Below are 26,772 nucleotides of genomic sequence, written 5' to 3' on the forward strand. Positions count from 1 at the left end.
TTGCTACGTTTCCTGTTTTTATCCCTCATAATGAAATAAAGCAACACCAAAACCCCAATTGCCTTGCCTGCCTATCATAATTCCAACCGCCTATTTGTGCCTCCGCACTTCATTTTTGGTCCTGTTCTGCATAGTTTTGTGTACTTCAACATGGGTAACCCCACACCACGCACTGGCTTGATCTCCTTTCCTCCCTTATATAGAGGTGGCGGGGAGGCGCGAATGGGCACTATCTGTACCGTATCTTGCAGTGACGTGTTTTTTTCCGCAAGAGATTTTGTCGGCGTGTCGTATCAATGTCGCGTCTTACTTATGTATAACAGTCATGAAAACAAGCACGCTGGCGCGGCGAATATGCCCGTCATTTATGCACAACTGCAAGAAATTTGGTGCAGCAGCAGTACGCAAGAACTTCAATGATATTTCAACGTAGCAACGCGCGCATCTTCTGACGCCAGCTGCGATGGCTCGTCGTGTTGTCAGAGCTGCTATCGTAGCGTGGCGGCCGTACTGCAGTTGCAAATATACCTTCGTGGCCTGCGTGATATGGGTGCATATAATATTGGAGGTGATGCGTAGTAGTTTGTTGGTATTGGAATTTTCTGACGAAGGACCAAATTCTGCGGATGTGCAGGATGTGATACGGTACGTAAAAAAGCTGCTAAGGAAAACCGTTTCTGCCATGACTAAAGGCAAGTGCACTTGCTGAAAGGAAGACAGGATGGACACAGCGCTGTTAGATACTTATTGCTGTGTTCGTCCTGTCTTTCTTTCCGAAATGTGTAATTTGGTGCTGTAGTACCAACTGCAATATCTATGTTACTCACAGTATGAACATGTTTAAGGGCGGCTACTGTTTCTGGGATGAAAACTCCAGTACATTATTCAACGTCGGTGAGCAAAGCCTAAGGAAGTGACGACTAATGAATGAAATAGCTCTGAGCGCTTACCTTTTGCGTGGAATGTGGACTTCCGTTCTTTGACTCAGCGTTTGGGAGTGCCTTTATATGTAAATGTAAATACGCACAAACAGACCCACGCACGCGAGTGCATATGTATGTACTCATATGTGCGTGTGTCTGTTTGCTAGCAAATGTCAAAGTGTGCGTGTTTCTGTGTATTCCGTGTACGTTGGGAGGAATAATGGCAGCCGTCAATGAAGCGAATAAGAAAAGCTGAGTTCTGGGAAATTCTGTTCGGGTATGGATACGAATGGAAACTGTAAGTGTCGACGACGCTAAGAAAGACAGTCAACGTCACCAGTCAACGTTCTGTAGCGTCCACTACATGGGCCCTATAACGTAAAACTATTCCTATATGTTTTTATTCCAATATCCTGCCGTCAAGTTTACGTAAGCAATGACGCAAGAATTAGACGGTGAGCCGCAGCGTTGCCTGAACAGCCCAATGAAACGCTCCCGTCGTTTACAGGAGGTCACTTTTGTTTGATTTCAAAACGAATAACACTGTTTACATTGAGCGGTTTTTCTTATCCAATTGGCTGACAAGAAGCTAGGTCCACGCTCAAGTGGAGAGGGTTTCGATGGGGCCGAGCCAGCGCACTGAAAATAGATAACCGGATGAAGAGGGAGGAGGAGATTCTTAATGGGAGGGGGGGTTGAAAATAGTGGATAACGTGCAGTGCAATAACTGTCTCTCCGTAGAGGACCCCTCAACCGCGCTGCACAGGAGGGAATTGAATAGAAGCGGGAGAGGTAGAGAGCAGCAGCAGCAGCCGAAACACCGCAGGCTTGAGGGGAGGCGACGTTGAAAGGGTTAAGAAGGGTGGCGTCGGCTAAGACCAGGAGCGCGGGGAATGAAGAGGGAAGTGCCGGCTTCAGCGATTGGTCTGCTTTCCCTCACTTAGCTTGCGGTCGCTTGCGTGAAATTGCCGCAGCGTGCAAAGGACAGTTAAAAATGCAGTGAAATGGTTCCTCAGCAAAGAAGAGTTGGCAGATCGGTGTCGTATACGTGCTGAAAGTTCTCGACGACGTTATGCTGGCGCACTTCAAGGTTTATTATACGAAAATAAACTCACGCTCCCCGGCAGGTGCGAGCAGCCAGTGCCTGAGCGATCGGCGGTAGCCATACTCTATTCCCTTTGGAGGCGGGTAAGCCTCCGGCTATTCAGAGAGAAATCCGGTTTTGTTCAGCATATAATGTACCTTTATCGCATACACGTCACTTTCATGCTATGAGTTTACGCGGTTTGGTGACGTCCACAGAAATACAGGCCAAGTGGTTGCAGCCTGAAACTTTTGACCAATAGGAGAGGGTTAATGCGAAACGGCGTTGAATCAGAAATAATTATTTTTCTTTTGTTCGGTGGAATCATGCGTAATCAGTGTGTACGCTTCATGTCAGATTGGGAGATAGCGCGGCTTTCGTGACGCCCCATGACAGACAGGCGAAGGAAGAGTGGTCCAAACAGTTTTTGACCAATTGCAGAGGGTCGATTGCAGAATTGAAATAGAAAAGTTTCGAATAACATTATGTTATGGCGCCCCATGGGCCGTCTGCCGTAAAACTATTCCAATGTGTTTTTATTTCAATCCCCTGACGTCAAATTTGTGTAACCGCTAACGGAAGCATCGGGCGGTGACCCGTGTTAAGAATGGCGAGCTGCAATGTAGGATTGCCACCCAATTGCGACTGGGGGACAAGACGCGCATCCCCCACTCTCCGTCGCTGCAGCTAGGCTGCGTTCGAAGATGCTAGCTTTGTGCTGGAAACCGCCTCCATCCAGCAGCCCCATCGCCGTTGTGACGAAACGGGTTCGACGGACGAACTATTTTGCCCGAGGTCCCCAGCGCGGACCTGATTTGCTACGCGTGAGCAAGCTTCCGCGGGAAAGCCGTTTTATGTCGCTTCCCATGCGCCGGCCGGCACGCAGGACAACGAGCGACCCAGAATGTCTCCGAGCTTCCCGGAACGGCGCCCCTCTGACGTCGGCTCCAGACCTTCGCACCTGTGTGTTTGCGTGTGTGTGGGCGTAAACTGTTCTGCGGAACGGCGCCCCTCTGTCGTCGGCTCCAGACCTTGGAATGTGTGTGCCTTTGTGTGCGTAAACTGTTCTTCGGGGCGGCGGCGAATTTACAATGAGTAAACGAACGCTCGCGTCACCTTGTTTCGCGGGAGGAGGCTAGTTTTGCGATGACGAAACGAACATTCGCCGCCTTGTATCTAGACTGATTTAAATACTGTAAATAAACCCATTTTCCTCGTTCTCGATGAGAAGCAGTTCTTCCCTTCATCAACGTCCTCAGCGTGGATAAGTTGGACGACGGCATGGGCCATGCCGGACTGCAATCTTGGCAACGGATCTCGAACGATGGGATTGTGTCCCCAATCCTGACACCCGCAAGCTTGTCTAAACAGACCAGTCAAACGCTCTCTTCGTTTATAGGAGGTGACTTTTATTGGCTTTAAAACGATTAACATTAGCTACACTTAGCGGCTTGACTTATCTAAGTGGCTGATAAGAGGAGAGGAGCATGCTCAAGTGGAGATGGTTTCGATGGCGCCGAGTCTGTGCAATTAAAGTCGATACCCGGATGAAGAGGGTGGTGCCGGCGTCTGCGATTGGTCCGTTTTCACTTACTTAGCTTGCGGTGGCTGGTCGAAAATCGTGGGGGCATGCAACGGAAGGTTAAGAATTTCGCTAAAAAGGATCCTCAGCGAAGAAAAGTTGGCTGAGCGAGATCGTAAACGTGCCGAAAGTGCTCGAATACCTTACACGGCCGCGAAAAATTTTTTATTGTACGCAAATAAACCTACGCTCTCCTGCAGGTGCGAGTAGCCAGTGCGTGAGCGATCGGCGGCAGTTATATTATATTGCCGTCGGAACAGAGCAACACACTCCCGTATTATCACTCTTGGCAATTGTTCGTCGCGTTTTGGACAATCCCAAGTACCGAAACAAGGTATATGTAGCGTCACAAACGTGTCCCACTGACATCCAGCACAAGCGAAATTAAATGCGTCACACGGGCGAGCTGGTGTTCGCAAACTGCGTCGCAAAGCCGGGTGCGGCGAGCGTGCCCAAATTTTACCGAAATATGTTACAACAATCTTGAGCCCTGTGGAAGCGCCACAAACATTCCACAGCACGAGTCATTACCTCAAACTAACTGCGCGGGGACGGCGGAGCTATTTTTCGCTAACTGCATCACAAGTGTCGGTTTTGTGCCATAGAGGCCAACTTCGCTTGAATTGGGTCACAGACTGTCAGTTTCTAACCTTGCGTTGTGCAATAGTGCAGTGGTGCCGTGTCGAAGTGCAGAAGGGATGCGAGAATACGCTGCGAGCCAAACAAAGCAGGCTACATTCAAAAACATTTTTGAATATAGAAAACGAGGGGTCGCCGAACAGGCGAATTTCAGATGCAAAGCCGGCCTTGCTCGCTTTGGTGGCGTGTCTAGCGCATGAAGCATGCATCTGGCGCGTCTGGCGTGTCGTTAGCTTATGTCTAGCTAACTTAACAAAAGTAAGTCGCGAAGTATAAGTTTATATATACGCAAAATCTTTTAGTGTCAGAGCGAATGGATTTAAAAAAAATTAAAACAATGTCTGTTAACTTCAATTGACATTGTTTTTTCCCGTTGCTCGCGGCAGCTAATGGACGGTATTAATACTAGCGTGACGTACTTCCTGTCAAGAGTTGTCATCGATTCTCCCCAGTGGTTCATTCTCTTTCTCTATGACATGACGACGAAGGTATGACGACGAAGCCATGGTGATTTGAAGGTGGCGGTGTCACGACGGCGACAGTGATGAAATGGCCTGACGACGCCGGAACGACGACCATGGCAGGACATTGTCGGAATGACTACGACAGGATGATGACGCTTCAGCGACCATAAAATGCTAACAAAGGAATAACGATGAGTGAACAACGGCAACTCATAACTACAATAGCGTGACGAAGACGGCATGATGACAGTCGTGTGATGAACTTGGAATGACCATACAGGAACGAACACCACGGTATCATGACGATTATGCGAGCACAAATGCACAGGCTTAATCACGATGGCATGGCGATGACGCAATGATGATATTGCAATGATGCAATAAGAGGCGTAATGACGCCGATGGAGCAATAACGTTGGCATCACAACGACTCTAAGACGACGACAATGTAATGACGATGAAGAAATGCGACGGCATTATCACGGTGGCTACACGAAGACAATGGCATTACAATTGAGAATAGGTGAGGACGGTATGACGGCGACGACGTGGCGACGACTACACAAACACCTTAGGAAGACGATTATATGGCGACGACAGCATGACAGAAATCGTATGACGAAGCTTTAAGACGACGGTAGAAATCTCGATGTTATCATGACGATGGTATGGCCATTAACACATGACGATGTTACAGAAACAAGAAAATGGCAATAATACAATATCTATGGGACTATCAGGAAGATGGAATGACAATGGATGCATTCGAACAGGGTGATGACCACATACTGACGATATAAGAACGGCGGCGGAATGCTACCGGCGTGACGACGGCGGCACGATGTCGACACAATGACCAAGCTGTGATAGCGACATAATGCAGACGACGGAACCATAACGTCAACATGACAATGAAAGAGTAATCGCAAGGCAATGAATTTGCTGAATTGATGACGAGGGTGGTATGCAGACAACGGCGTGTTTGTGTTGGGTGTCACATCCGCTTGTGGGAACATCACCTCCCTCCCCGGGCCGCCTCGGTTTGCAGTTGGACTTGTCCGAGCCAATGAGTCATGACAGCACTATATATATATATATATATATATATATATATATATATATATATATATGTATATATATATATATATATATATATATATATATATATATATATATATATATATATATATATATATATACATACGGTGCGACCAAAAGTGGCGCCCTATTCAGAAGACCAGGAGTTGACTTCGCGAGGCGCAATCGCTCTTTACAGACATCTTGCTTGTGGATCGCTACCTTTCTTGCAAATATAGTAACTACATCTTCCCACCTGACTTGAGCAACATAAGAAACTGGTGGAGGTGCGCGTAAGCAATGAGAGATAAGAACGGAGTGTCGATGTGGCCATCACGTAGGACTGGACATGACAGAAGAAGCAGGACGCCTACAATCCCAATGGTTGTCCTGACTCAGCTGCCGGATCAAGGAACGCTTAGCGGCAACGACCGCCTTGAAGTGAATGACTGTACCGCCATTTAGGAGGCATGCAAGTCCGCCACCTGCTTCTTTGCGTCAAAACGTGATGTAAATATTCTTGACTGCTATGACCTAGTGAAGGTGCTCCCGTGATTCAGTGGCATTCTACAATGAAGGGCTGGAAAAGAAGCCTTCAACTGAATATCAGTGCGAACTCCTACGTGAAACCTGAAAAGGACACACGATACGCTTCGACGAACAAAGGTATTTGCCCCCCGAAGCATCAAGCACAATGATTTAAAAACGTCAAGTAGACACGCACATGTTCACCCGTTTCTTTCCTTGCTATCAATCGTATCCATATTGCCTCGAAATATTCTGGTTTATTAACGCGCAGCAACTTGCACGTAAGAAGTTTCGTTAGCCTATATTCAATTTAGCCCCTTTTCGCATGTTTCCTCCAATATTGTCACGAAACAACAGTACGAAATCATTGTCTCTGAATTATTTGCCGGGCACTAAAATGGTCGATTGGTTGGCCTCATTGTTGTTATCAAATGTAGTATACACAGTTAAGTATTGAAAGTGCTGCTTAAAATATGGAAGAAATGTGAGTACGAAAACTTAAAAAAATGTAGAATTCTGCCACCGCGTAATGAACTTTAGGATAAGGTTAATACAGATGGCAGGTGATAGCGAGAATCGTCTAGCACCTCCTTCTTTACATCAAAACGTCATGAAAATATTGTTATTGCTATGACGCAGAGAAGGTGCTTCGTTGTTTCAGCGGCATTCTACAATAAACGGCCAGAAACGAAGCCTTCAGCTGAATGTCAATGCGATCTCCTACGTAAAACCTAAAAAGGACACATCATACGCTTCGACGAACAAAGATTTTGCCTCCCGAAGCACCAAGCAAACGGATTCTAAAAACATCACGAAGACGCGCACATGTGTGCCCGTTTCTTTCATTGCTATTATTCGTATCCGTATTGCCTCCTCATATTCTGGTATATTGTGCTGCCATATTAACGCGCTGGAACTAGCCCCTAAGCGACCATAGCCTATATTGAATTTAGCCCATATTTACTTGTTTTCTCCAATATTGTCATGATAGAACAATATGAAAACATTTTCTCTGAATGAATTGCCGTTCACTTATCATGGGTATCCACTTGTTAAAAGTCGATCGTCATTCAGAAGCTACGGACACGTTTTTAATTATTCTGCAGAGATAATAAAGACTGCTGGGGTGTGAAAATGTGAAGCATTATAACCCATTTGCTGAAATGCTTTCTTTCCGCGGGTTCCTAGTCCTCGGAAGTTCTCGCCTGCATTCTAACTGCGTCTTCGTAAGGCGAAATCAAATGCGCCAAGCATCTCAATGCACTCGCCAGCCCCACAGAAGTAGATAACTCGAAGGACCGCACAGCGCCGTTCAGTTGGGCTTTAAGGTTCTTTTTATCTTACACACTCATACCGTCATGACGTGGCGCCACCTCCTCTCCATTGTCGGCGCTGTCACGTCCGCAATAACGAACGCAGCAGGAACACCTTTTGTGAACCAGAACCGTGTAGTGACCGTTACGCTGGGGAAGCGTGCTTGTGTCGCACGCCGCAGACCCGGGTTCGATTCCCACTCAGACCGACATTTACCGAGCTTTTCCCTTCAAAAAATTGATTAAATTTCTTTACTGAGACCTCCCTGAGTAATTTGAAGTCAATCAAAGCATTTTCAGGACCCAGCTCTAAGTCGCTCGTTCCTAAGGCGATCTAAACCGAGCGAACAAGCAAAGCGAGAGATGAAAGATCGAATGCGGAGACGGATATCAAAGACACGAGCTCCGAATGGCAGACGCCAGTGAGAACGGCCCCCTCAGATACGTGTGCGGGAGAAACTGTTCCATGCGGACCTACCCAAGCGTTCGGTGCGTACTTGTAGCTTGTCTTAGCCGGACCACTCCTGTCGTACTATCGTCTGCTCGTGTGCGCTTTCGCTCGTGCTTGCTTCGTTTGTTATTGCATGCGAATGTTTTCTAGGATTTCTACGCGAATTGTGTAGTACAATCTGGAAGCAAAGCGGCACCTGTGATGATACTGGAACCTTCGACGAGTCATTTATACATGCCGACGCGTTTGACTGGCAGATCGTACTTTCAGTGATCGCCGGCTCTGCTACACGTCTCTTAAATTTTGACATCCAGCGAGTACGTGCTGCCAAATAACGTTTACATCACTCATGGACGTGCTATCACATTGCATTGACATGTAGGAGAATACTTTCCGCAGAGTACACTGCATACAGGGCGGCACTTCAAGAAACAACAAACTTTGCACTATTCTAGTTAAAAATTAACGGTGACGCTGAAGGAAATGCTTCTTCCCGTCACTGTTGAATAAATGATTAAACATCATTAGTTCTCGGCATCCGAAATATTTATACCATTCCTCTAACTTCCACGTAGCTATACTTTCCAAATATCTGCATCACGCCTAGAGTAGGCGTTTTTTTTAGACACCATTTGAGGTAGTCTTCTAACCTGGAAACAAACGACGAGACTGAAGTAAAATTACTTGCGCAGCTGAGGAAAATAGACCAATTTATCGGAGGCTCAGTTTTATAAATTGTGAGCAGTCGGTTATTGCGTGGTCATTGATATTTCGCCAAGTTTGTAGAAGAGTGAAGCAGTAGGGGAGGAGGAGTTAATATTTATAGGAGTCTTTTTCTGTAGTCGAATTAGTGTATCCACTCTGTTTCATTGCCAAAGTAGGTAGCAGCATTTTAAATTCTGAAAAACGGTTACTTTTACATAGTCATTCGAACTTCAGTACGGAAACTACGCCTATATCCTACGTACAAAGGTTAGAGCGTCCATGTACAATACTGTGCCGAGGAAAACATATGTCGGCTTGAAAAAAAGTCCAATTTTCAAAACGTTCGCTGCCCCTGTTACCTTGTTCTCGTTTGCTCGTAATCACCTGGGTGACAACATCACGGGATACTGTGAATGTTTTGTAGCCGAGACGTGAGCTCAATCTTTTTATTATGTTTAAGATATTGTTCGGGAGAGCGAGTGGTTTTGTCCTTTTGGTCTTCGACACTTTCGGGATGCCCTTCAGCAATCCATGAAAGAGGTAGTAATTGCCTAACTTGCTGCTTGCATTCTGAAAAATTTGTTTGAAGGTTGCTCGGTGTTGACATTTTCCCTGGTGTGTTGCAGTTAGAGGGTAGAGAGATTTCTGTTTTCTTGTTTAGCCCTATTCCTTGTATGGTGTTCCACTTCGCAGGTACCAGCCTTCCTCATTATCTGTTGAAATGCCACACATGAGGTGAATAATTCTGAATGATGGCTTATGGAAAATAGTAAAAATGAACTTTTTTAATGGCTCAGAATTTCTTTGCGAGTTCTCCAGTTCGGTCATGCCAAAAATGAAATGCTCGTATATCTACAAAAATTTTAATATGCATTTAAGACGTATAGTCGTTCCATAGTGTAGATGACGTATACATTTTAAAGGCTAAAAGTATACTAACGAGAGCATATCCAATAGATACACTGGGCACCATAGAAAATGGATGAGGAAGTTTATATTAGCAGTGTGCTAACTGGAGCTTTGAGGCTGGCCAAACAAAATTTGCATGTGGGCGTAATTAAATCTTAGGCTGGGCCAACTTGAAATTTGAACGTGGGCGAATTGAACTTGGGGGGTAGGCTAAGTGAAAATCGGGTGGTAGGCCAGCATAAATTTGGCGCTTGGCCATCTTGAAATTTGTCGGCGGCCTAACATAAATTTTGGAGTGGGCCGACTTAAATTTGGGAGTGGACCAATTTGAAATTTTATTTTTGGGTCAACTTTAACTTGGGGCTGGGCTTCCATGATATCTAGGGGTGGGCGAAGTTTAATTTGGCGGTGAGCTAACTGGAATGTTCAGAGCGCAACGGGAATTTAGGGGTGGGCCGAGTTGAACTTTGGGGAGGGCCACCCTTAATTAGTGGTTCGCCAACATAAAATTTGTGGGTGGCCCAACATAAATTTGGAAGTGGCCCAAATAAAATTTTGTGGTGGGTCAACATAAACATGCACATGAGTCAACTGAAGTTTCGGGGTGGGCCAACTTGAAATTTTAGCGTGGACCAACTTTAATTTGGGGCAGGGCCAACTTAATACCTTGGGGAGGGCGAAATTAAATTTGGAAGTAAGCCGAGTGGAAGTTTGGGGGTGGGCCGGGTAGAAATATGGGGGTGGGCCAACTTGAGCTTGGGGATGGGAGAAGTAAAAGGTCTGGGGACGGCCTACTTATATTTGGGGATGGACCTACTTGAAACTTATATCTGGATCAACTTGATATTTTCTGGTCGCCCAATGTTAATTTGAATGCCGTTTGGCGTCTTTAGAATTATGGACACCTCGTGGGCACGCGAGCGCGATGATGGAACACTTGGCGCGTTTCCAATCGGCCTTAACGAGCCGCAGTCAGAACGGAGGCGAAAGCTTGTGTGGACAAGAGATACTCGCAGAAGATAGGCTTGCGAGAGCAACAGCAAGGGTCACATTGCATCGCAGCGATGCACTCTACCCTCAGGCAACGCCTCAAGACTCCTTCAGAATACGTGCCGAACGTAGGGATCATGTGCACGAATCGTAAACGTAAACTCACAAGGCGCAGGTAGTTTGTTGACACTACTGCCAGATTTAGCACAAAGTACGCAACAGTCACAACCAGGCTGGGCGTTAATGTTTCAGCATCCGCTACTTTTACGACAACACAGATATGACTGTTACGACGCCGCTAATGACGAAGTAGTTTCGGCTTGCAACTTCCGGTCACGGTGCTTGCGGCCTGCCCAGATTATTCGATTAGAAAACCAGCGTGCCGGTGACGCCATCGGACGCTGCTGCGTAGTTGCTTCTGTATTTGCGTATGATGCGTGTCTGTTTTAGCGTGTGCTTTGTGGAGTGACGTGCAGTGTGGGTGGGCTTGGTGACTGCACATAACGCAGGCCTACCCATCTACTCGCCTTTGCGATTCACACGGCAGTCCTTTCGATTGCCACCGTGCTGCTGTCGACCGTGACGCGTCTGTGTATGGTGGCATCATCGGTGTTCGCACTGCGGGCACCGAAAATCAAGCGGAATTCTGGCACCTATCGCCTGCCAACTGATCATCCCCGCTGAATGTACAACCAGAGGAGCTGCAATCAAGGGAAATCATTGCGCCGTGGGTGGCCACATCTTCATTGGCAACAGCCCCATCATGTGTAACAGAGCTTCACGCGCTGACACCGTTCCGTGGGCTCGGGCACTGCAGGACAACGCAGCCACTTAATCCACTTTGCAATGCAGTTCAGTAAATCGTATGTCCTCTTCGCTGAAAAAAATCAAGTAATTATTACCTGGTGCAGTTTCCGAGCTCACACTGTTGTGTTGCTGTACCGGTTGATTGTGCTCATGTAATTCATTAGTGGCATTACTTAGGCCATGTTCCTTACTAAAATACCACTGTACCGGCCAGACTCAGATGGTTACCGGCCAGACTCAGATGGTTACCGGCCAGACTCAGATGGTTACCGAGACACACGACTTGAAAACCCAGCTAAGTACAATGGATAAAATCACCACAGATTTGCAAAAACGAATGGCCGATCTCGAAAATCATTACCGAACAGTTCTTCCCCACAGAAAAGATATGGAAATAATGCAGACTAACAGAATCAATCTGGCTGAAAACTCAGGAACTAGAAGCACGCCTAGATGACGCTGAATACAGGCAGCGCTGGAATAACTTAAATTTTTATGGCATCCCTGGCCCCACTAGCAATGAAACGTGGTCCGAGTCTGTCAAACAACCCATTGGTGTTCGCCGCCATTATCTTGAAATAACAGTGCAGCCTAACGACGTAGAAAGAGCACATCGTTTAGGAAACCATTCAGTTGATGGAACACATCCCATAATCGTAAAATTCTTGTCCTACAAAAACACAGACGCACTTTTACGAATAGGCCGTAGATTGAAGAACACGGATTACAGTATTGAAGAGGACTTCTCACGCTCCTTTCGACGCGCGCGTGAGCAGCTGCTTACATGTGCAAAAGCACATTCTAACAACATTCCTTGCGAATAAAAACAATGAACGTTGGATCGAAACGCTACGTTTTTGACACAGCTTCCGATACGGTTAAGGGAATAGCATTGCAGTTGCCCCGTCATTAAGCATCCACAGCGGCAGCGGCACCCTGTCTGTAATCTTCTCTCCGTTTCCGTAATATTCACTAACATCCGTAGCCTTCTTCCAAAGCGTGAGGTCATATCGAACATTATTTCGTCATTTGAGAGCAACGTCCTCATGCTAACAGAAACGTGGCTATACAATGACGTAACGGACGCTGAAATTTTAACCGATTTACGTAATATCCACGTGTATCGAAACGATCGAAAAGGCTCACGGTGGTGGGGGAGGGGGGGCGGAGTTCTTGTTGCAATATATCGGGGTATATCATGTCACATTGTTAACATCGCATCCCATATATAATCATTGTGGCTCATCTGTAATGCATCCCCGGAACAGCGCTGCTTGACATTTGCTATGGACCCCTGCAAACTAATCAAAACTTCCCATGTAATTTAAATAATCCCATACACAGTGGAGGTCTTTTCGATCAAGTACAGGCCGTCCAGAAGGCCCATGATACGGCGGTAAGGTTAAACCTTACTGTCCCGACGTGGGAGCCGCCTGCGTCAACCTAAGGGTTGATCTTCAGGACATTAAATAAAGTTCATCATACCATACCATTCACAAACTTGTGTCTATCTACCCAGATGCCCGCGCCCTTCTTTTTGGTAATTTTAACAATCTGGACATTGATTGGCGAAACATAACTAGGTTCACATTAACGTGTCATGCAGAAGCGAAAAACTTCATCGATATCTGTTTCAATTTTAAGCTAACACATTTACTTTCTCAACCAACCCATGTCTCGGGAGGATCAGCAAACACCATCGATCCCATATTAACCAATAGCCCCGAGAATCCATCATTCTTCAATTACCTCTCTGAAATCAGTGGTCATAAAGTCATACATGCTCTATTTTCATTTGCCTCGAGTCAAAAAGAAACGTAGGATAAAACAATGCGTCTCTACGACAAGGGCAACTATCATGCAATAGCTGAAGATCTCAATACATTTTTGACAAGTACAAATCCGCATTTCACACTCGCTCAATTCATGAAAACTCACTAATAGGTTTATCCCGGTGGTTACGTCTGCATTGTCAATAAAGGCCCCCAGCCGGGATGTAGAAAACATGCCGCCGGCGCTTGCCCTACCCTAAAGCCCTATGGTAACACTCGTAAACAAGATGTCATGAGGTGAAAGCTAAAGCTGCGCTTTTATTGTAGATACATAGGACCAGAGTTGGCTGGTGCATCGAAATGAATGTGCTTTCCGTCCGTAGCAACGACACAATTTGGAAAGTTCCATTTCCACATAAACCCATCAGCGATTCCTTTCCGCTGCTTCTGATATGGTCGGCTCAGGACTCTCGGTTGTAGAACCTTTTTTAAACACTTCCGGAAGCAGCTGTGAGTCAGGGGATTTTCCAGCCCTGAAGCTGCAAGACAGGGACAGGCGGCACCGAAAAATGGGGATAAACGGTGCTGGGCACCTCTCCGAACATTATGCAGCAGAAATGAGTCTTTATCCGGTCGAACAGCCGCCTAAATGAGTCAGAATTGACGGAGTCGACAGGGCTTGCGTTCCCGCCTGGCAGCGTGCAGTGCTCGCGCGTGCACATGTGGACATCGGTAGCTCTCAAAACGATAATGACACTGTCCCGGCTTCCTAAGCTTCCGGATAACAGCGAGGACGGCAAGGACGGCCAGGAAATTAAATCACACGACCCTCTCGTCTCGCACGGGCCTCGAGCGCAAACCCACTGGATGAAAAACGCCAATCAGACGGATGGGGACTGGCAAACAGTGCTCACGATCAGGCAAAATAATGCTCTAGCATAACCAAAGCACCACAAACACTTCTCGGAAAACGACATAACATCAACAGCACACCAGGGGTCAAGCACACGGGCATCCGGAAGGCTCAAACAAAAATCGAACTAGCGGTCACTGCGCCCTCTTCAGAGAGACGACTTCATAGTCCTTGTCCCCCACACCAACGAGTACCCGTCAAAAACTTCACCAACGCAAAACTACCGAACGCAGTGACTGCGGCCTTAAACGGTGAAGTAAGCGCAGACCAATTGCTACTGTGAATCAAGCCGGGATCGGACATCTTTACTGTATCAACGCCTAGCCGAGAAATGGTGGACAAAATCTGCCGAATCACGGAACTGAAATGGCCGCGCGCACCCATTGAACACGCGCGTCGACAGGTGAAGCAACGAATACGGGGGTCATACATGTTCTCCAACCATATACCCCTCCGACACCCTGAAGACCAGTCTTCGAATAGGCTCGCAATGAGCAGAAACAGTTCACACGCGCATGCTGATAGACACGAAGACAGTCATGATCACCTTTAATGGAGAAATCAATCCGAGAGACGTCCACCACAAATGTGCCGAGCTCGCATGCCATCCTTACAAGTGAACCACACAAGTATGCAAGATGTGTCACCTGATAGGCCATCGCTCGGATGTATGCCCTCAAGCGGACATAGTGGTGTGCCACACGTACGGAACGGACAACCCAGTACCGGATCGCGAATGCGCCCGCTAATGCACAGCATGTGGTGAAGGAGAATTGACCGTATCTGACGTAGTAGTTTTGCGGAAACCCGCAAGGAGGACAGAAGTAATTAATAAAGGGAAAATAAGACATCTACCAGTTCGTAGCAATCCATCCGCCATACCCCCCCCCCCCCCCCTAGTGCCCCGAAATCCGACAAACGTAAGGTAAGCTGGGCGAGGGCACCGCTGCTCCCATAACAAATAATCAAAAATTCATCGCCGCAAATAAACCCCTAACAGAGAACCTGCACAAAACTAAACCAGAATTGGCCTTCCCAGAACAACGTTCCGCCTTAAGTGGGCATCGTCTTTTCTCACCACCCGAAATATTTATACCATTCCTCTAACTTCCACGTACCTTCCAAATATCTGCATCACGTCTACAGAACGCGTTTTCTTTTTCGAGACACTATTTGAGTTGACCTTTTAACCTGGAAACAGACGACGAGACAGAAGGAAGATTATTTGCATAGCTGAGGAAAATAGACCAATTTATCGGAGGCTCAGTTTTATAAATTGTGGGCAGTCGGTTATTGCATAGTCATTTGATACTTCACCAAGCTTGTAGAAGAGTGGAGCAGTAGGGGAGTAGGAGTAAATATTTATAGCAGTCTTTTTCTGTAGTCGAAGCAGTATACCCACTGTCCTTGGTGGCTAAATAAGATAGCAGGTTGTGAAATTCTAAAATACGGTGATCTGTAGATAGTCATATGAACTTCAGTTCGCCATGTACGCCTAGAGCCCATGTACAAGGGTTAAAGGAATCATGTACAACCCTGCGCCGAGGAAAACATACGTTGCCTTGAAAAAGAAAAGTCCATTGTCCAAACGTTCGCTTCCCCTTTCACATTGTTCTCGCTTTGCTCTTAACCACCTAGGTGACAACATCACGGGAGACGGCGAATGTTTTGCAGCCGAGAGGAGAAGTCTATCTTTTTATTATGCAGAAGATATTGTTCGGGAGAGCGAATGGCTTTCTCGTTCGGGCCTTAGACCCTTTCGGGATGTCCATAAGCAATCCGTCGATGAGGTGAGGAAACTTTCTGCTTGGTTCCTTCTGGACGGAAAGAGGTAGTAATTGCCTAACTTGCTGGTTGCATTCTCAAAAATGCGTGTTTTTTTCCGCTTGACGGTTCCTCCGTATTTATTGTTTTGTCTGGTGTGTTGTCTTTGAGGGGACAGTGATTTCGGCTTCCTGGTTTAGCTCGATCCCTTTTATGGTGTTCCACCTCGTAGGTATCGATCTTCCTCATAATCTGATGAAATCCCGCCCATGAGATATAAAATCCTGAATGATGGTTGATAGAAAATAATAAAAAAAAATTACTTTTTAAATTCCTAAGCAGTGTTTGGTGAGCTCTCCATCCTTGTCACGCCAAAAGTGAAATGCCTTGTATCTGTACAAAAATGTAGATATGCAGTTAAGACGTGTAGTCGTTAGATAGTGTAAGGTAGTGACGAAGTTTCCATTGATGGTGCCGTGACAGGTGCCTGGAGAAAGGGTACCGAGCAACGTTTAAGGGAATGAAGAAAAAGGACTATATGAAAAAATTTACGTGGTTGAGATTACACAACGCCTCCAACTATCGGACCACACTATGGTAGCGTCTTAGCATGTCCGAGTAGCACGATTTCCGAGCGCCTTCCTGCTTCGTCTGGCTCCTATTTCTGTGCCTGCGTCGTCTGTGTTGATCGTTTCTACCAATCCGGCGTCAGGAGAAAGGTGGCGTCAGGAGAACATTCCCGGCGTCGGTGAGCTGCTTGCCCCTTTCGGTTCGCCGATGTTGTCGGTCAGCTGGTATCCCTTTCTGTGCGCCGAAGGTATCGATGAGCTGCGGCCCCTTTCTGTGGGCCCGGTCGGAAACGCACGCACATCATTGGACACAAACAGGGAAAGTAGCGGACACGCACGCTGACCCGATTCCCGGCATGGTCATGCCAATTTGTGCTGCTGACAGGCGTGCAGAGTCGTAGCCTTGCACCGACCTTCACTCCGGCGTGGACAGACCAATTTGGGCTCATGACAGGTGTTACGAATGGAGGCGAGACAACAGCATGCCGTAAGTGTGGCATCTACCCCCCTGAACGGCACAACAGCACCCCCGCCGCCAGATGGTGCATCGGGAGGTAGAGTCGTTCGATGCAGCTCGGCCAGCCTAATGCCTGCATTGTTCGAAGCCATGGGCCGACGCTTCTGAAAAATGACGATCTCTGGCCCAAGACCTCCTGGTTGGTGGACTCTGGCTGTACTGCATAACTGCAAAGGGACAAGTTCCAAGGAGCGACCGTTGTCAGCCACATACAATGCCTTGAGCGACACGTGCACGCCTCTCTCATCGCCAGACTGCACGGTTTCAAAAAATCTGACAGCTCCCTACCAAAAAGAAAACCCTGAAACACAAGGTTCACGTGGATTTGGAAAAGTTGCCCAGAAACTTTCAATTATGTGTCCTCTCTAATATACACAAACGTATTTACGTAATAAAGCTACGTAATCATAAATTATAGCTTCCTCAGGGCAGGAAGGCGAAGGGAGAACTGGCCTTCATTGCCTCATATCTGTAACACTTAGCACCAGATAGCCAGATGATCATTACAGAACGCCAAATTGCGAAATCAACAAAAGGGACAACAATCTGAAAACGTTATCACGTTCCTAAATTGGCTCTGAAGAGCTCACTCATTCGGCTTTTCTTCTACCGCGCTTCTTAATAATGCTAATACGGCGCAGCGTGATTACCATAAAACACCAACTCCGACCAATATTAACAAAACTTCCCACAAATATTTGTGGAGATTATCCAAAAGAAGTCGCCACTAAACTTACATTGAGGCTCTTTATCTTCAGCCTTCAACTTCTTGTAAGAAAAGAAACTTGTAAGAAAAAAGTGTCCAGTGTTCAGCTGTCGCGTTTTCATGGAAGTAAAGAAACTAATAAAATATCTGCCATACCACGATCAGAAGAGACCAACGATGCTTTCTGTCTAACCAAAGTTCCTAAAACTTAAACGTCGCAAAATATTAATGTCGTCGAAGCAATTAAAGCTCATGTACGTAACCTTCAAAACGTGCCTCCAAACGCACTCCTGCCAAAACGAACATGACTCGCTATGAACTCCCGCTAAAGCATAACTTATCCACTTGCTGAACTTGCGCGTGACCTTCCAAACTGTATGCAACGCTGACCCTTCTTTGCCTTACAGTTCTCCATGTGTCGTCAAGAAAACTTTCCACTTCAAACAGCGGAACTAACCTGAACCGAAAATGCAAATAAACGAAAGAAAAGAATATTCTGGTATTCTTTACGCATTGTCAAGCGTTCAGCGTGCAACTAATCTCCTGCAAAATAAATACAAAAGAACAAAACAATTTTCAATGCTTCTTCCTGATTTCTTTTTCAGGCCTGAACAAATCCTTTCAGACGAGATCTGAAACCTCAGGCAGACCCCGTCAGGTCTGCCTGACGAGGTATGGATGAACTTGAGCCATTCGGGTGGCCCAATGCTGAATTGAATGCTGCGGGGCGTCTTTCGAATGAGGGACAACTCACGGGCACGCGAGCCCAATGAAACGCTTGACGCGTTTTCATTCGGCCCTACCCAGGCGCAGTCAGATCGCAGGCGAAAGCTTGTGGGGACAAGTAATACGCGAATAATACAGGTTTGCGATAGCGACATCGAGGGTTACATGGCAACGCGGCGATGTATTCTAACCTCAGGCAATGCGGAACGTAGCTGTCGTGCGCATCAATCATAAGCGTAAACTCACAAAGCGCAAATAGTTTGTTGACACTACTGCTGCATTGAGCACAAAGCACGCAATATTAACAACCAGTCTGCGCGTTAATGTTGGAGCACCCACTGTTTTAGAAGCACAGATACGACTATTACGACACCGCCAATGCATGTATAGTTTCGGTTTGCAACTTCCGGTCACGGTGCTGCCGGCCTGCACAGATTCTTCGATTAGAAAACCGGCGAGTCGGTGACGCCATCGGACACTGCTGCGCAGTTGCCTGTGATTTTGTGTTTGTGCACCTGTCTGTTTCTGCGTGTGCTTTGTGGGTGGGCTCGGTAACTGCACCGTAAGTGAATCACCTAATCCACTTACTTTCGCGATTAAGACGGCCGTCCTTTCGATTGCCAGCCTACTGCTGTCGACCGTGATGCGCCTGCCTACGGGCGCATCATCGGTGTTCGCACTGCCGGACACTGAAAATGAAACGGAATTCTGGCACCTACCAACTGCAAACTGATCATCCCCGCTGAATGTACCACCAGATGAGCTGCGCTCAGCGGAAATCAACGCGTCATGGGTGGCCACATCGCCATTGGCAACAGTAGGCACGGTGACTGCACCACAACGCAGCCACTTAAGCCATTTAACTGTGCGATGCAGTTGAGTAAATCGTATGTCCTCTTCGCTCTTCGCTAAAATCAAGGTATTATTACCTGATGCAGCTCCTGAGGTCAAACTGTTGTATTGCTATTCCGGTAATTCATTTGTTACTGATGTTATCGGGTGACGTCGAGACTAACCCTGGTTCTAACAAGAATGCCGCTGCACTGGCTAAGCTACAGAAGCTAAGTGCTGACCAGACTCAGTTGATTACCGAGATGCACCGCACGAAACCCCTGCTAAGTACAACGGAGAAAACCATCACAGATTCAAACAAACGGATGGCCGATCTTGAAAAGCATTACCAAACACTTGTGCACCTCAGAAAAGATATATAAATGATGCAGACTAACGCAATAAATATGGAACGTGTTTGGGAAACTTTCTTTACATGTCGCAGGCGCACCACAGCCATCAACGTGCTCTGGAGTCTTTCTTCAAATTCAAGAAATGGAAGCAAGCCCACGAATAGGAAGAACAATGACATAGGCGACTTGATGAGGTCTACACTTGCAACTAATGACCAGCGGCTGAATGAATTACTGGCGGTTCCAGTGTATGCAGATGACGGTGAACACTTCCTAACGAGCTTAAAATGTTTTCTCGCTTACCTCTATGGCCGGAAGAAGGAGTAGGTTAAGCGGAAAATTCATATCCTCTTAGCTGAGGCAGCATATCCTGCGAAAGATACAGTGCCTTGAAGAAAACTATTCAATGACACTTCAGTGCAGCTGGTTGGAGCTCTTGTGGTGTTTTGTGGTTGGTGCAGGTGATGCCAGAACTCAAGGTGGTTTGTGCTGAGAGCAAGTGATCTAAGTCACAAGGGCGTTTTAAATTGACTGCTAGTCATCTGAGAGTGCAAGGTGTTCTCTTTTATATTAAGATGGCCTGAGAACTCAAGGTCTTTTCTGTTGAATGGAGGTGATCTATGCCATAGGGGTGTTTCAGGTTCACTGCTGCGCATCTGAGATTGCAAAGTGTTTCCTTTAAGTGCAGGTGATTTCAGAATTCAAGGTGGTTTGTGTTGAGAGCAAGTGGTCTCCGGCCTAGTAGTGTTTCGTGTTAACTACATGTGTTCTGAGAACGCAAAGTGTTTTCTTTTAAGTGCAGATGATGTCATAACTCAAGGTGCTTTCAGGAGAATATATGCAATCGAATATTAAGTTTGCTTGGGCTACGCAATCGAACTTCTGAATGAATTTCAATGTCAACGTTTAGGCACATTTCATTGCACGTTTAAATTTATTTAGTGTAGGTTCTCAAATGAATTTACTCGACACTGAAACGGCAAGCTGGGCAGATGTCGTTCAAGTTAAATTAAGAATTATCAAAAAACACTTCTTTCCGAATGGTTACTACCGCTTACATCAAACTACCTAAGCAATCCAGGGGCACCAAAAGTAAATGTAACATTTAGGACAAGTTATGATATCATGTAATCTGTTACTTAAACATAAAGCACAAAAAAATTGTACAAGTGGAATTTTGCACTTAAATCCACTGCCAGCTCACAGAACCAGCGCCATGAAGATAGTCAGCAAAGCAGTCTGACATTTCAGCTGCTCTCTTAGAGTAAGTATTAGAGCCTTGCCGATTTATTTGTCACAGGGGCTTTGTTTCGTTCCACCGTTCTCCTGGGATAACAGCACCTGCTCTGCTCATTCTGTTTCCAAACTGTGGTCGGCAATAACCACCTGGCAGCCTCCCGTCCTGTATTAGTAATTGTGCAGACAACAGCAAGCAGCTGAGATAGCAACTGCACTATTTGGCAGCACACTCATGCGGTTCCGCAGCACCATCCATCGTGCATAGAAAATTATTTCGACATTTTCTATTATATATTATTTTTGTATTATTTTATATGCACCGAAGAGTACATAAAATGCCGAAAGCATTTTCTATGCACTATCGTGCTCTCGATAGCTTGTAATTGAACACTTTTTTCGCTGAGTTTCGTTGTTGAACACCAGGGTATGGTTTCATCACGTACACTTTTAAGGGAAAAGCATCGTCTCTTGCCACCACAAATGGGAGCACAGGGCCATTATTCGGCAAGGCCGCCGAGGATGGGAACGTTACGTCTGCACTGCCAACAAAGTGTCCCAGCATGGACGTAAAAAACACACCGCCGCCACTTGCCCTAGCGTAACGCCCTATGTTAACAGTCGTAAACAGGATGCCATGAGGTGAACGCCAAAGCTGCGCTCATAGTTTAAGTACAGACAACCAGAGTTTGGCGGTGCATCAAAATCAATGTGCTTTCCATCCATAGCAAGGACACAATTTGGAAAGACCAATATACACATAAATCAGCGATTGCCTTCAAATGCCTCTGATATGGTCGCCTCAGGACCCTCGGTTGCAGAACCTTTTTTTGCACGCTTCCGGAACCAGCTGTGAGACAGGGGATTCTCCAATCCAGAAATCGTAAGAGAGGGACAGGCGGCGCCGAAAAATGGTGATAAACAGTGCTGGGCACCTCTAGGAAGCATTTGCAGCAGAAATCAGTCCGTATCTGGCCGAAAAGCCACTTAAATAAGTCAAAATAGACGGAGTCGATGTGCGGTGCGTTGCCCTGTGCCAGTATGCAGTGCTCGCGCGTGCTAATGTCGACATCGGTAGCTCTCAAAATGATAACGATACTGTCCAGGCTTCCTAAGCTTCCGGATAACAGCCAGGAGGGCAAGGACGGCCAGCAAATCGAAGTATACGACCCTCTCTGCTCGCACGAGCCTCGGACGCAAACCCACTGGACGACAAACGCCAAGCAGACGGAAGGGGGCTGGCAAACAGTGCCCTGCATAAGCGAAGCACCACAAACACTTCTCGGAAAACGACGTAACATCAACAGCACACCAGGGGTCAAGCACACGGGCACCCGGAAAGCTCAAACAAAAATATAACTAGCGGTCACTGCGCCCTCTTCAGAGAGAGGACTTCATAGTCCTTGTCCCCCACTCCAAGGAGTACACGTCAAAAACTCCACCAACGCAAAACTACCGGACGCGGTGACTCCGGCCTCCAAGGGCGAAGTAAGCGCAGACCAGTTCCTACTGTGAATCAAGCCGGGATCGCACATCTTTACTGTATCAACGCCAATCCAAGAAACGGTGGACAAAATCTGCCGAATCACGGAACTGAAATGGCCGCGCGCACCCATTAATACATGCGTCGTCAGGTGAAGCAACGAATACGGGGGTCATATATGGTCTCGAACCGTATATGCCTCCGACACCCTGAAGGCCATTCTTCGAATACGCTCGCAAGGAGCAGAAACACTTCACGCGCGCATGCTGATAGAAACGATGACAGTCATGATCACCTTTAATGGAGAAATCACTACGAGATATGTATACCACTAATGCGGCCTGCTCGCATGCCATCCTTACAAGTATACCACATGCAAGATACGTCACGAGATAGGCTATCGCTCGGATGTATTCCATCAACCGGACATAGTGGTGTGCCACACGTATGGAACGCACAACCCCGCATCCGATCACGAATGCGCCCACTAATGAACAGCATTTGGTGAGCGACATTTGGTGGTAGCACGCGAATGCAATAAAAGGCAAAAGCCAACGAATAATTGCCCACTCAAAACAGGGCAGCAGTGGCAATCAAGAACAGACACAGCAAAGCAAAAGTTGCCCGCGAACCAAGATGATTCAGCCCCGGAAAAAGCTGACGAAAACTGCTGGCAGACCGTTACGGACATACAACCATGTACCAAAATTAAAACATCGACCCAGGTAGAAATCCATATCAAGAAGACCAGTACTTAGACCCTCCCATGTCCTCAATCTCCGCACCCTAGTGCCCCGCAATCCCGTCAGTACCTCGCAAACCGAAAGTAAGCAGGGCGAGGGCAGTAAACCCCGCTGCTCCCTCAACAAGTAACCCAAAATATCAAAATATCATAGCCGAGAATCAATCCCTAACAGAGAACCTGCACGAAATCAAGCGATAATTGGCGTCCCTAAATTAACGTTCTGCCACTTGCCATAGAACCCCTGAAGCGGGCGCGGCAATGACATAGACGGCACCAGCACCAAAAGCTCAGACTCCAATAGAAAACTTGCTGGCGCAAATCTTGGAACAAATACAAACTGCATTTCTGAGAGGAGTTAAACGGAGAATTTCAAAACCTTAAAAGCTATGTAGACGAATCAATCGCAAGCTTGAAACTAAGGACTACAGGATGACGATGTTTTCCCCGAAGGATGGGAGGCACTGCTTGTAGATGACAGATTTTACCACGTCGTATATCTTAACTCATGCTCACCTGACCTGCGGCGCAAACTCCGTCATCGTGGCCTCGTGCGCGATCGAATGCCGCACAGTGAATGAAGCTGAAGTGACGTCAGGCGGCAGACTCATGTTTGTCGTCTGTTACTAGGCACAGAGCACTTGAATTTACGGTCATTTGATCTAGCCTTCACTGAGTTCTAGCTTTGCAGGGAGCACACGAGCGTTTTTTTTTTTTTCTTGAAGAACAAGCACGGCGCGTATGTGCTAATTAAAACGTCTCAAGAGACCCGCAGTGTGTTTGCCATTATTCAAAGTGGACGAAATGGACTCTTGAGAATGCCACATATAGACTTCAGTTCCCGCCTCGCTGACTTATTGTTTGTATAGATGTGAACGTTTTTGTCTCAATAAACGATAGCTGTGAGGTCCGCGCATGCCGTGTTCATGCATTTTTTAGACCACGTGCAAGTAGCGCTCTCGCCATGCAATGGTTCCGCCTTGAGCCCGCACATGAGCGCATAGTATCATCCAAGCGGCCTCACGGTTGTTATCGCATGTAGTATACACAGTTAACTATTGAAAGTGCTGATTAAAATATGAATGAAATGAGAGTGCGAAAGCTTAAAAATGCAGAATTGTGCCACCGTGTAATGATATAGGATAAGGTTAATGCATGTGACAGATGATAGCGAGAACCGTCCACCACTTGCTTCTTGACGTCAAAACATGCTGAAAATATTTTCGGTTGTTATGACGCAGAGAATGATTCCCCCGTTTCAGCGTCATTCTACAATAAAGGGCACGAAAAGAAGCGTTCAACTGAAGGTCACTGCGACCTCCTACGTGAAACCTAAAAAGGACACACCATAAGCTTCAACAAACAAAAATGTTCGCCCCCCCCCCCCCCCCCAAGCGTCATGCTCACGAATTTCAAGAACGTCACGTAGACGCCCACACGTGTGCCGATGTCTTTTATTGCTATCATTCTTATCATTAGTGCTCTCAATATTCTGGTATGTTGACGCGCAGCAACTAGCCCTTAGAGGAGTTTTGTTAGCCTATATTTAGCCCATTTTTGTATGCTCCCTCTAATATTGTCACGAAACAACAGTTTGAAATTATTGTCTCTGGATGACTGTCCGGGATCCTATTAGTATCATAGGTGCCCATTTCTTAAACGCCGATCGTCATTCAGAAGCTCACTGACACGTTTTAAAATATTCGGCAGAGACACTTAAGACTGCTTGCCTGTGGGAATGCGAAAGCATTAAAATGCGTTTGATGAAATGTTTTTTTTTTTTTGCGCGGGTTCCATGTCCGCGGAAGCTATCGCCTGCGTTGTAACTGCGTCATGCTGAGGCCAAATCATACGCGCCAAGCTTCTCAAAGTGCTCGCATATGCCAGAGGAGTTGATAACTCGAAGGACCGCTCAGCGCGGTTCAGTTGGGCTTCAAGATTCGTTTTCTTTTACACACTCATGCTATCGTGACGTGGCGCCGCCCCCTTCCCATTGACGGCTGTCACGTCTGGAATGACGCACGCACTAGGAACACCTTTTGTGAACCAGAACCGCGGAGTGAGCGTGACGCTAGGGAAACGTCCTCGTATCGCACCCCGCAGACCCTAGTTCGACTCTCACTCTCGACCGAAATTTACCGAGCTTTCGCTTCAAAACAATTCATGTACCTTGTTTACAGAATCCTCCCTGAGTAATTTGAAGGGAATCGGTGCATTTTTAGAACGCAGCTCTTACGCGTCCGTTCCTGAGGCGAGCGTTGGCGGCGGCGTAGTGAGCTTAACAAGCAGAGCGAAAGATGAAAGAGCGAATTGGTAGCCCGATATCGCGATCCGATATCCGATATCGCGATATCGAATTGGTAGCCGGATAGACGCGAGCCGTGAACGGCGGACGCCAGTGATAGCGGCCCCATAAAAGAACCAACTTTAGAAGGGAAAGTGTACCTTCCACAGTTGTTCTAAAATAAGAAGCCGCAGCGCATGAAACTTAGCAGGGGGCCCGACAGATAGCGCCACTTAAACAGGAAGCGGAAATGCCTTTTCTTTAGTGCAATATCCGATATGGCCGCTTTATACCAGTTGCGTACGCTGGGTACGCGCCGTGCTCGCCTCGCTGGCTTTGCGGCATGCCTCAGCTGCCGCGTTTTAATCGCCAGGAGATTAAAGCGCCTCTACTGACGCCCATACAAACAAGCCACAAGTGAGTGAACAGGACGTGCGACTTTATTGGCAGAAGAAAAGCAGTGCACCTTCTCGTACAAGAGCAGAAATAAAATTTGCATGTCGAGATGCGCTGAAACCATTAACGCGAGCTCGTAAACTGCTTACTTTCGGCGTCACACATGGCGATCTGGTAACGAGCGACAATCAGTAGCACAAGGAAATTCGGCAGTGCACCACCTGTTTGCATCGACAGTCGCCGTAACTTGCATTGCGAAGCAATGAGGTGACGCAAGGCATCTGCTGCCGCAACCAATGCAGCGACATGGACTAGTCGGCATTTTAGCGTTACCTCCTTTCCAACCTGCACGTTTCTTTTTTTCTTTCGGGGGCCGCTAATGTGTAACTCATACTTGGTGCCCTATATTCTCAATATGGGCATCACCATTTTGCAGCCACATTTGCAGGCCTTTCCTCCCATGTGGCTAGCAACTTCGTACACTTCGGACCATGTAATCACGTGTGCTGGTCTCCGTTCACGCCACTTCACGGCCGATGAAGGCCCACAAACATAATTTGGCCGTGGCTGCAGCAGGAAAGGTCGAATGGGGAGAGCACCAATTGCGGTGCATGTGAATTACGAGTATTGTCGCTGTGTGGACTGCAGGAGGAGATGGTTACCTCGGGAGACTGTTGCCCATGCAGCTGACCAGGTCGCCACATGGAAGAAACATAACACGGCGACCATTAAAAAAGTAGACTCTGAATTCAATCACCGCATAAGGCTCAGACAATACGCTGTACATTGGCTAAGATCCACATGACAACAGTAGGCATTCACGAACTACAGGACGCTTACAGCACATTCAGTTATCCGACTTCAGGCACAGTGCTTGCCTACGTCGAAAATGAACGGTCTAGTAACGAATGACAACCAGCAGCGCAAGCAGATTGGACAGTGCTTCAACTGTTTTTATTGAAAGTCGCCGTAATTTGCACTGCGAATCAATCGGGTGACGCAGGCACC

Source organism: Dermacentor andersoni, chromosome 7 (genome assembly GCF_023375885.2).
Source record: "Dermacentor andersoni chromosome 7, qqDerAnde1_hic_scaffold, whole genome shotgun sequence".
Lineage (NCBI taxonomy): Eukaryota > Metazoa > Arthropoda > Arachnida > Ixodida > Ixodidae > Dermacentor > Dermacentor andersoni.